Below are 13,106 nucleotides of genomic sequence, written 5' to 3' on the forward strand. Positions count from 1 at the left end.
TATTTGGAGAATATACTCTTTATCTCTCCAAATAATTCTCCTGAATTCTTTGGAGGCAAGACACTCTGTCAAGATCAGTTCTGAAGGTCTGTCTCTGCAATTTTTATGAGAAAAACAAACTTGATGAGAAATAATACGTTAAATGGGAATGATAATTTACTCCTTAGTGACTAAGTAGAGCATGTACAGAGAATTTCATCAACTAGGAGGAACCAATGGCAACCTCCATAAGACGTAGACTTTAGGGGCCTTGCCATCTCTGGGAGCTATCCAGGGTACTGGATTGAAGTTCTGTCTGACCTAAAGGAGCAGAGCTCTGGGTCTCTATGATTATAACCTCTGTTGTAGTTCCACCTTGACTTCCCAAATTCCAACTACCACTCCAAAACCAAAGATATTCTGTACACAAGTAAGTTAAAAAAATCAACCAACTGATTTTCTCAATTGTGTCTTAGAAGATTTTGCCTAATTGTTTTGTTTACTTGCCTACAACTTGTTCCTATAACCTGTCATTTATGCCCCCCAATAGATAGCCTGATTCCCTAGGTGAGTAGCTGAAACAAGCACTTTAGTAGTGACTCCATTTTCAATGGAAACCTTCATCTAGCCATTGTTCACATCTACTTGTCAGGAAAACTTGAGAAGTCTGAGCAAGTTTACAAAGACCAGAAAAACTCTCATTGCCACATGGGTCTTCTTTTTTCCTATTTCACCATCAGCAAATTATTTCCCCATGACTTCAATTATTGATATTATGTTCCCTTCCTTTTTATCCAACATATTTCCTTACTGCCTTCAAGCTTGCCTTCTCTGGCTCTTTTAAGAAATATTCTTTGTATTATATCAGAATTTCAAAAATCTCCTTAATTATTAGTCTCCTTCTGAAACCTGGATAGAAGGAGCAGCATGTGAAGTGTGGTGAACCCATGGGTTAAAACAGTTGTGAGCGCATTTCACATATTAAATAGCTAAGAAGACTTATGGCACCTCTAGAAATTTGGGTCTTTCACTTAACAATGACAGTGAATTGGTCCACAAAGAGGGTTGAAGCCATTGCTTTAGGTAACGAGACATTTTTTTGCTTTGTTTTGTTTTTTTAAACTAACTGTAGAATTCCTGTCTTGACCTCTTTTAAGGGCAACTCCCGAAAAAGGAGAGGAAAATAAATACACTCATTTTGTACTCTTTTATATGAAGACCACAGCAGCTATATTTTTACTTCTAGCAAATAACCTAAGAGAATAGATCTCTTTACTGTGTCATGCAGGCATCCCCCACATAGCCAGCACCCCACTCAATCATGACAAAGCAAAGCCCACCAACTAAAATGTCTAACAACATATATGGAACCCATAATCAGCTTTAAAAATCTTACTCTTGCAAAACCAAAAAGACAAAAATGTATAATAAAAAATCTGAGAAAACCTAGAATAAAAAGCATAGAAGAGGATCCTGGAAGACAAAATTCCTCTCATTAGGATAATATTGCATTCATAGAAAGGAATGACATAAATAGCAGGATATGAAAAGATTAAGAAGGACTTTTTTTTTTTGCGGTACGCAGGCCTCTCACTGTTGTGGCCTCTCCCACTGCGGAGCACAGGCTCCGGACGCGCAGGCTCAGCGGCCATGGCTCATGGGCCCAGCTGCTCCATGGCATGTGGGATCCTCCCGGACTGGGGCAAGAACCCGTGTTCCCTGCATCGGCAGGCGGACTCTCAACCACTGTGCCACCAGAGAAGCCCAAGAAGGACTTTTAAAAATTTAAAGCATTTAGGGCTTCCCTGGTGGCGCAGTGGTTGAGAGTCTGCCTGCCGATGCAGGGGACACAGGTTCGTGCCCCGGTCCGGGAAGATCCCACATGCCCCAGAGCGGCTGGGCCCGTGAGCCATGGCCGCTGAGCCTGCGCGTCCGGAGCCTGTGCTCCGCAACAGGAGAGGCCACAACAGTGAGAGGCCTGCATATCGCCACAAAAAAAAAAAAAAAAAAAAAAAAAAAAAAAATTAAAGCATTTACAAAAATAAAACTTTCTATAAATACATAAATAAAAGATTTTTTAAAAATCATGACATTTCAGAATATTAAAGACAAAGAAAAGATGCTAAAATCTTGCAGGAATGGTTAATGAGGATTTTTTAAAAGGTATCAGCTAATTAGTAAGTTACTGTAAAGACTTTCAGGACAAGTAAGGAGCCAGAAAATCATCATTGCATAAGAAGGTGCTTGAAAATACATACCATCAAAATGAGACGGTTGACAAAAAAAGAGAATGCCATAAGATTCATGAAACAATGAATTCAGCCTAAAAAAGCCATCAAAAGAAATCACAGGATGACAACTGCACCAGTCCTTGATACTAATTGGTTCAGACTGGAGCAAGTCGACGGATGTATCTGGGAAAAAGTCTTGGAATACAAGGCTACTTAACAGATTATATGATATAATGAAGTTCTAAAATTAAAAAATGGATGAAGTCTGACTCAAAGGCATGTATATTTTAAAGCTATCTATACATATTTCCACAGTTGTGCCAATTTACAGCTTAAATTATAGTGTAGATGGGTTCCAATTTGTCACACACATGCCCATATCCTGGGTATTACTAATTTAAAATACACATTTAAAAGCCTGAAATTTAAAAAAATAGCCACAAACTAAAACTAAATTTAAATTAAAAGGAAAGTACAAGGTCATTTAAAAACCAAGAAAATAAAGTACAATTAAATTGGAGATTAAACTAGGAGAAGATAATTCTTCATGACCAGATAATTGTTTGTTGCAGGGGGCTGTCCTGTGTATCATAAGATGTTTAGCAGCATCCCTGATGTCTACCCACTAGATGCCTGTAGCACCCTCCTTGAGTTGTGGTGACCAAAAATGTCTCCTGACATTGCCCATGTCCTCTGGGGGGCAAAGTCATCCCTGGTTAAGAATCATTTTATCCTTATCATCTCTCTATCTAAACAAAAGTTACAATTTATAACACATTTATTTGAAAGAATTTAATTAGTAAGGTTATACATCTATTTGACAATATTTTAAAAGCTTTCAGTTTTTAAGCCACATTGCATACTCCTACTAATCCAAACTGATCTTGTACTCAATTTGTTTTAATTAAAGCCCTTGCCTGTGTTTATAGAGGTTAATCCTCCAATGCAGAGAGGCAATGATGTGAAGATGAGTATAACTCTGCTAAAAAATATTTTCCGTGTACCTTAACTAGCTCTTAGTTATGATATTCGGATAGACATGATTTTTAAGATATATTTAGAGACTATAAAAATATTTAGTTATTAATTTTATTCTCACATTAAACTATTAGATAAAAAAAAGAATTCACAGTCAAGGTCTCAGGTGCTGGGATGGCTTAAAAAAGATTTTTTTTTTAACTTCAGAAGTAGCATGTGCTGCTTCCAACAAGAGGTGTGTGTGTGTGTGTGTGTGTGTGTGTGTGTGTGTGTGTGTGTACGTATTTCCCTTCTCCCTATTCCAAACTCTTTCTCTCTTTGGAGAATCACCATTAATAGTTTGGTATGACCATTTCCAAACAATTTTCTATGCACAAAGACATAGGTATCTTAATAGCTCCTGTGTAGGAGAATTATGAAAAATTTCAAACAGTTTCTATGCTTTCCTTGTGCACAGTTTTCTCTATTAGACAGACATATAGATTCCAAAAATAATTGTATTCTCCTCTTGCCACTCCAAATTTCTCTTCTTGGGACAAATAAGTGGAAAGAAATTCAAGAAAACCTTAACACAATCATGTTTGAAAACTGGTGCTGTGGCTGATTGTTTTTTCCTGTTTTTCTACTGTTTCACACTACATTTCAAATGAAAACCTAAACATTTTTAATATGAAAATATTACAAGTCCTCTCTAAAAGAACTGTCAAATAGTAAAAAGAAAATACAAAAAGAAAAAAAAAGAAAGAAAGAAAGCTATCCACATATTCTACAGTAAAATTTTTAGTGTTTTACTTAATGAAATATATTTGTAGCCAATTAAAAACTATCACTTTAAACCTCTCTGTAACATTTTTTGACCTGAGTTGTATATGCCAGAAATCTGAAGCCAAAAGCAATGGAGCCAGTCCAAAGATAGACATTTACAGACAGCTCTTGTCAACACAGCGTTTCATTTTGTTTTCCCCACACACATGCACCTCTAATAAGCTTTACAAACGCATGCTAATTCCCCTGTGCAGAATTAAAGCAACAATCACATTCCCAGATCTTAGGAAAAGGGAAGTTTTTCTAGTACTGCTACCCAGTGGTGACTCATAAAGTTTCTAAGAAAACAGGTATTTTAATCTCATATCTTCCTTTCCACTTCCCTGCATGTTCTCTTCCCCGTTCTCAATCAACTTTATAACCATAATCTTGTCCTCATACCTGTCTTAACTCGCCCTTTAAAATCCAGCCTTCTGTAGACTGCCCATCCAAAAAAGATTTTCTCTCCTCTGCATTCCTGAAAAACTATGATTTTTATAATACTAATCCAGAATTAAGTTCTATTATGATATTAGTTATTGTTTTAATATTAGATTTCCCTCTTCAACGTGATTATAACTTCCTGTAAGTAAGACTCTGTTAGGTTCTTCATTGTTTCTCCCACTAGATTCTCCCACAACATTGCTAAACATCCAGATTCTGCTAAGAAAAGTCTATGTGGAAACTTCCATTTTTTTCAAAAGTAACTTTCTTGTCTCTTTCTGGCGTCTCAGTGCCTCTCCCTCCTTTCTTTGCAAAAATTGACCCCTAGCTTCTTCTTGGCAGTTGCTTTGCTATGTGCTTTCATCTGATCAAATAGAAAGGCTGTAAGAGGTAGTCAGCAGGATAGGGTAGGTAGGACTTCTCCGATGTCTGCATTTTACTTTCTATGAATGTGGATCCATTTTTCAGGAGGATCCCTTAGAGGGCGTTCACTAGAAGAGCTATGCAAGAACATGCCACACTGATTTACTTCTCTAATATTCAGTTTCCTATACTTTGAAATAATAATAACAATACCTATTTTCCTTAGCTGTCAGGAAGATTAATGCAGTAACAATATTTAAAAGAATTCAGCAGAGTGAATGGCCCAGAGTTAGCATTATTACCACCGACACTATCATCATCATTATCGCCATCACAAAATCATAAAATAGCCACCGCTCTGTCTTTGCTGTGAAATGGTTTTTAAAACAATATTCTCTATACTTAGTGTCTTCTATGTTCCTCTTATATAATTATGTTTTCTAAGAATAGACTCCAAATGTAATTTTTCCAGATGTCTCTCCAAAAGAATTGTAGGAAGGTCTTAGTTAAACGTACCATAGCCTAGAAAAAATGTCAAGTCACTTACCCAGAAGGTCTAGTGTTTGCCTGGGATGGCAATGTGAGTTGTCTGAGTATTAGGGACTGAGTATTAGGTTGTCTAATTCACAGAACACATTTTCTATGTGTGGGAGGAAGGCTGAAGGAATAGGAGTGAATTTAAAGCACTGCCAAAAGAGTAAAAAATGAATCTGCTTGTCCAAAAAGTAAGAGGTAGAAAAAAGTACTATTTGAAAAGCAAAGAATTATACTTGGAACATCTATTAAGTAATATATACAATTACATTAATTTGTTATTTTAAATAAAATTAAGAATTAGTGAGAAAATATCACATCCAATAAAATTGTTTCAAATGCAAATAAAGAGCAGAAATTCAAGAAAATGTTCCAAAGTTTTGAAAACGGCTAAAGCAATTAAAAAGACCTAGCATGGTGAAGATACTCAGCTGATACTTTTACAAATTAATATTATAGTTATACAAAGCAATTTTTCACATTTTAATAGGCTAAAATTACCAGAGTAAAATGCATATATGTTAGGTGTACAATTCAATAAGTTTGAACAAATGTATACATCTGTGTAACCAATCAAGACACAGAACATTGCTATCACCTCAGAAAGTTTCCTCCTGGCCCCTTGTACTTAATCTCCATTCTCATAAACACAACTCTTCTGATTTCCATTACCATATATTAGACATGCTGATTCTTGAATTTAATGGAAATGAGATCATACAATAGGTACTCACCAAAAGAATTTTTAAACCTGACCTTAAAAGAAACCAAACCAGTTCAAGTAACTGTATTGTGGCCGTGTTATTATGATATGTGAAATGTAATGTTTGACCTATCACAAATACATTTCACTAATATTTGTGTGTACATTGCCCCAGATTATGCCATATTATTTTCTTAATTCTATTACTTGCATTAGGGTAGGAATAGCTAAACAAATAAAGGTTAATATAATACAATGCTCAATTTAGAGCATTCAATGGAAAATCATCCTCACTGCTGCAGAATATATGAATCATGGTAGCCACCTTCAAAACTACCTAAATTTGTATAATGCCATAAAAGGCATTAGGCAAAAATGGGTATTTGCTAAACAAGTAACCTCACTTGTGTAATGACTATAAAAATGTCAACAAAAAGACACTAAAGGTGTACGAAGCTTAATGCACAACATGCAAACTCAAGTGAAGTGGGAATGGTGTAGCTTTGGGAATGGAGCCCAGTAGGGAATGAGGGTGGGGCAGTAGGGAGAACTCCATAACGAGGAATACAAATTGATCCTGACAGTCCTCAAAGAACCCAAGTCACTCTTCCTAACCTGTCACCATCTCCTTCCCTAAAATGAAGGCACACAGAGAAATCTTTGCAGAGGAAGAAGGAAAAATATCAGAGACTCTCAGAACTGGGGTGGTGGTTTTGGTAGAAGAACCATTGTAATCAGAAAGTATGTCAATAAGTTAGATGGTTAATACAGGGCTTAGTCCCTGGGAGTGGACATTGGTCATGAAGCAGAGAATAGCCCTGTAATCAAGAATACAACCTCCCTCCCTTATCCTCGGGGGATATGTTCCAAGACTCCCAGTGGACACCTGAAACTGTGGATAGTACCAAACCCTACGTATACTATGTTTTTTCTTATACATACACACCTATGATAAAGTATAATTTATAAATTAAACTTTAGGCACAGTAAGAGATACAGCAATAACTAATAATAAAATAGAATGATTATAACAACATACTATAATAAAAGTTATGTGAATGTGCTCTCTCTTTCTTTTTCTCTCTCAGAATATCTTATTGTACAAATTTAATGCCTTTTCCATCTTAACTAAGCACTTTTCACACACTGTAGCCTTAACTTTCCCAGTTTGAGGTGTGACAGGAAAACTAGCACAAATTTCTTTTTCCTTCCTCACAAATTTCATGGATAGAAGATTCATTCTTACTATAGATCTTAGCAACCTCAGCATACTTTTTTTTTTTCTTTCCATATTGAATTGAGAAGTTTCACCTTTTCACTTAAAGGAAGAACTCCACGGCTTCTCTTTGGCCTATCCAAATTGCCAGCATCACTACTCTTGTGCTTTGGTGTCATTATTAAGTAATATAAGGGTGACTTGAAAAAAAGCACTGAGATACTGCAACAGTCTATCTGATAACTGAGGTGGCTACTAAGTAGTGACTAACAGGCAGGATATGCCGGACAAAGGAATGATTCATGTCCCAGGTGGGACAGAGCAGGATGGGTTAGATTTCATCACACTATTCAGAACTGTGATCAATTTAAAACTTATGAATGGTTTATTTCTGAGATTTTCCATTTAATATTTTCAGACCACAGTTGAATATGGATAACTGAAACCTTGGAAAGCAAAACTGCAGATAAGGGAGGACTTAACTGCACCGACCTTCCAGATTCTAGGATGGTGAACACCATCCTCCATTCCTCTCATAACCCCATTCAGTTTGGTTTTCTTGCCAATGCCAATGAATTATATATATATATATATATATTTAATATACAACTAGTAAGAAATGAACGTTTTAGCAGAATTTTAGTATTCTCAGATTTAATGTTCATTCTACATGTTACATTATGTTCTTTCTCAAGAAATTAAACTTGATTACCAAGACCAATACCAGTGCTAGCCAGCAATGCTAGCAAGCTACACTTTGCAGCAGCAGTTTCTAGGAGTCCTTTGGTGTGTGTTTGGGTGATGGTGTGGGAGTGAGGACAAGCAGTGGGTAGAAGAAGTGGCAGTGGGTAGGGAGTGGATTAGGCTAAAAGGGTTATTGCTAAACAAGTAACCTGGGGAGCCTCATGGGAAGATTATGACTGTCAAACATGGTACATAAATTTGGTTCATGTATATGCTAGGACATCTTAGAATTACAAAAGCTTTGCTAGCCTAAACTTCTCTAAGGTAAGACCAATAAACACCAATATTTCTTGTTTCTAACTCATCATTAATTATAGCTAGTTCAAAAAATATAAGCACCTGTAAGTGTAATTTAAAACTTGAAGTACCCCTCATTCACTTTCTGCTTTACACACCTAAGCAAAGATTTAATTTAAACATGAAAAATAATCTCAACATAACTTCATAATAGCATGGAGATCAAAGATATTTATAGAATCATTAATATTGCAAATATCGTAAACTGCATAACACGTAAAGTTAATACAACTCTGGAAATGTTTTAAATGCGGTTTCACTGCTCTTCTCTTTACTGGATAGCAGCCATTTTGGTGCTGACTTCTGAAATCAAAAGACAAATATTCTACATTCAAGAGTTTTACATTCAAGAGGAAAACCAGAATGATCTTTTGTTTAAACAGCCTTTGATCCTTTCTTTAGAAAACCTTATACTACAAAATAAAAATCCCATTACCAAACACCCCAGAGATTGGTTTGTACCCTCCTGCAAAGCTACCATATAGGGGAAATGGAATTTGAAATTGTTTTGTCCTTTTATTTCTCAGATGTAGATCACAAGGACCCTTTGAAGGCAGCAAGCAAAAGCATTTTGAAATTAAATGACTCATTTTATTAAAGCAAATTTTACTGTGAACTGACGACATTCTTAGCCACAAACTCTCACTTAACACCTCACTGTTTATTTGTTTGAGAAGGAAAGTAGAAGTTTCACCTTCTTGAAAGCTAAACTGTGTACAGCAGGAAAGCTGCTTTCTTTAAAACAACCATGACACAAAGTTTATAAGAAAGATATTTTTCTAACGTTTTAGTACATGGTAGCAGAATTTATCTCAGGGTGGAATTGTGTTTATTTATTTTTAATGGTGTGTACTGCACTGCATCTGACCTCTCCTCCACTAGAAAGAATTCTCCCTGTTGCTCACAGATATACCACTTTCAAAGAGGTAGCTGCTAGCTTGGAGCAGCCCGGAAGAGAGTGTGCAGAGTAGTGCTGCCATGAATGGGGTTCCCGAAAGTCCCTGTGCATGGGCCACTTCTATCCCAGAGGCTGGACTGTTTTAAGAACTTCACTTAATATGTATGTGGTAACATACAAAGGGCTTATTAAAAGAAAAAAATTGTCCAGAAATTTTGGACAATCTAAACTGAAATTTCATGTGTTTAATAGTACTCTTGCTGCTTTCTGCTCCCAGTTTAAGGCTTTAGCATTAGATATGGTCCCAAAATCTAAAATAATGATAAAGTTGATGATATTGATTGGATCTCTATTACGAAGTAAGATGACCCAGGCTGAATTTAATGGTAACCTACTCTGCTATAAGCCAGTGTCTCTGTGTGTGTGTGCACGTGCACAAATGAGGAAAATAAATATTGCTTAAGGACCAATTCTCATCTAGGTTTGTCCACTTTGTATACTAAAAACCTGACTCAAATGAACAGGTAGAATGTTCATTCTATGTTCATGTCATTCCATGACATTTAACAATAGAACAAATAACCCTAACATTTATATGGAACCATAAAAGACCCAGAATTGTCAAAGCAATCCTAAAGAAAAAGAACAACGCAGGAGGCATAACCCTCCCAGACTTCAGACAATACTACAAAGTTACAGTAATCAAAACAGCATGGTACTGGCACAAAAACAGACATATGGAACAATGGAACAGAATACAGAGCCCAGAAATAAATCCACCCACCTACAGTCAATTAACTGGACAAAGGAAGCAAGCATATAAAATGGAAAAAAGTCTCTTTAGCAAGTGGTGTTGGGAAAGTTGGACAGCCTCATATAAATCAAAGAAGTTAGAACACACCCTCACACCATACACAAAAATAAACTCAAAATGGCTTAAAGACTTAAACATAAGACATAACAGCATAAAACTCCTCAAAGAGATCATAGGCAAAACATTCTCTGACATAAATATTACCAATGTTTTCTTAGGTCAGTCTCCCAAGGTAATAGAAATAAAAACAAAAATAAGCAAATGGGACCTAATCAAACTTACAAGCTTTTGAACAGAAAAGGAAACCATAAAAAAAAATGAAAAGACAACCTACAGAATGGGAGAAAATATTTGCAAATGATGTGACCGACAAGAGCTTAATTTCCAAAATATACAAACAGCTCATACAACTCAACAACAAAAATACAAACAACCCAATTGAAAAATGGGCAGAAAATCTAAATAGACATTTCTCCAAAGAATACAGATGGCCAATAGGCACATGAAAAGATGCTCAACATCACCACTTTTTAGAGAAATGCAAATCAAAACTACAATGAGGTAACACTTCATACTAGTCAGAATGGCCATCATTAAAAAGTCTACAAATAACAAATGCTGGAGATGGTGTGGAGAAAAGGGAACCCTGCTACACTCTTGGTGGGAATGTAAGTTGGTGCGGCCACTATGGAAAACAGTATGGAGTTTCCTCAGGAAACTAAAAGTAGAATTACCCATATGATCCAGCAATCCCACTCCCGGGCATATATCCACACAAAACTATAATTCAAAAAAATACATGCACCCCTATGTTCATAGCAGCACTATTTACAATATCCAAGACATGGAAACAATCTAAATGTCCACAGACAGATAAATGGATAAAGAAGATGTGGTACATATATACAATGGAATACTACTCAGCCATAAAAAAGAATGAAATAATGCCATTTGCAGCAACATGGATGCAACTAGAGATTATACTAAGTGAAATAACTCAGAAAGAGAAAGACAAATACCATATGATATCACTTATATGTGGAATCTAAATATGACACAAATGAACCTATCTACGAAACAGAAACAGACTCACGGACATAGAGACAGACTTGTGGATGCCAAGGGAGAGGAGGTTGGGGGAGGGATGGAGTGGGAGGTTGGGATTAGCAGATGTAAACTATTATATAGAGAATGGATAAACAACAAGGTCCTACTGTATAGTACAGGGGGAACTAACTACATTTAATATCTTATGATAAACCATAATGGAAAAGAATATTTAAAAATGTATATATATGTATAACTGAATCATTTTGCTATATAGCAGAAATTAACACAACATTGTAAATCAACTATCCTTCAATTTTTTTTTTAAGTGCATGATTTAAAAGAACTAATAGGCCTCTGGAGCTCCACATGCATGAAATGGAAGAGAATTTTGCTGTGGAAGGTGTTAACTACCGAGACACTCTTGGCCTCCTACAGAATGAGATTTTCCTGTTCTTCAGAACAGGAAAGAAGATATTCCTTGCCACCTCTGAGAATATCAGGACCTGCAAGATGTTAACACGACTTTGATTTTCAGATCATCACCAAAAAGGAAACTGCTGGAAGGCAAGGAGAACAGAGTTTCTCTACCTCTCCCAAACTTTTCTTCTCTGAACCTGAGAGAAACCATTGTGGATTCACTTCTTCTGGTTGACAGCCATTCAAAATGGACAATTCTGATTAAAAAGGTTAAAACTAGAGATAGGTTTTCAATGAAACTTCACAGCATCATGGTGATATTGATGAAAATCACACATACTCAAGGCAGCAATATATTTCCAGCAAGAATAAAAAAAGAAATCCATATCTTACAGAAACAGCTTTCTAATGCCCTTATGCCATTTTTCAGTAGCACAAGATAGATTAGGAAGAAAAATAAGTCCTAGTTCTTAAGAACCAACACTCTCAAAGAATTTAGAAATAACGTTTACAACATAATCTAGTTTACAAAGAAATCTGGTGCTACACTATCTCTTAAAAAATACTTTGAATACCATTGAAACTTCTTTTTTTTCCCATCAAGTATTCAACCAACTTGTTTCTGCTTCAATACATCTTTGGAAAAACAAACAAGCAGGAAAAAAATAGATTTTATTGGAATGGGTTGAAGACAGAATGGAAAGGAAGACAGTGGAGAGAGCAAGAATAAGTTCACTTTTTGAGGAGTTTTACTGTTAAGAAGAGATTCCCAGAGCAGTAGCTGGGGGAGAATGTGGGGTTCAGAGATGAGCTTGGTTTTTGTTTCTGTTTTTTAAAGATGAGTGATATCAAGGTGTGTGTGAGCTAATCCTGTATCGGGAGAGAAATTGGTGATGTAGGTGAAAGGGGGGGTGGGTGATATAATTGCAGGAGCAAAGCCCTTGAGGAGAAAGGGGATGAGGTCCAGGGTCTAAGGCAGGGGGGAGATGACCTGAGGAGTAGAGACACTTTCTCTTTCATAACAGGATAGAGAGCTGAGTAAGTAAGTGCAGGTGAAGGCACATTTTCAGAACTGGTGGTGGAAACATGAGATATTGTTTCCATCAGCTTACATTTGTTTTCTCTGTGAATGTTCTGAGAAGTCATCATATGAATGTTAAAAAGGAAGAGCTTTTTTTTTTTTTTTTTTTTTTTCGGTACGCGGGCCTCTCACAGGCTCCAGACGCGCAGGCTCATCGGCCATGGCTCATGGGACCAGCCGCTCCGCGGCACGTGGGATCCTCCCGGACCGGGGCACGAACCCGCATCCCCTGCATCGGCAGGTGGACTCTCAACCACTGTGCCACCAGGGAAGCCCAAGGAAGAGCTTATTAAAGATTTGAAGAGAAAAAAACCTGGAAGGTGAATTTACAAGGAGAGTATAGTGGTATTCTGTAAGTGTTGTAGCATCCCTTCAAGATTTAGATTAAGTCCAGGTTGAGCACTTCTGTGCTCTTCTTTAGCCAAGTTCTGCTGTTCAAGTGTACTTAGAAAGTAAACAGAAATTGTGTTTCATCAGCCCCAGGTTTTGTCAGATGGGTATGATGACTATGGAATCTAAGAGTAGGAGGATAAAGGTGAGATCATAAAGAAGC

The sequence above is a fragment of the Phocoena sinus genome, chromosome 12 (assembly GCF_008692025.1).
Source record: "Phocoena sinus isolate mPhoSin1 chromosome 12, mPhoSin1.pri, whole genome shotgun sequence".
Lineage (NCBI taxonomy): Eukaryota > Metazoa > Chordata > Mammalia > Artiodactyla > Phocoenidae > Phocoena > Phocoena sinus.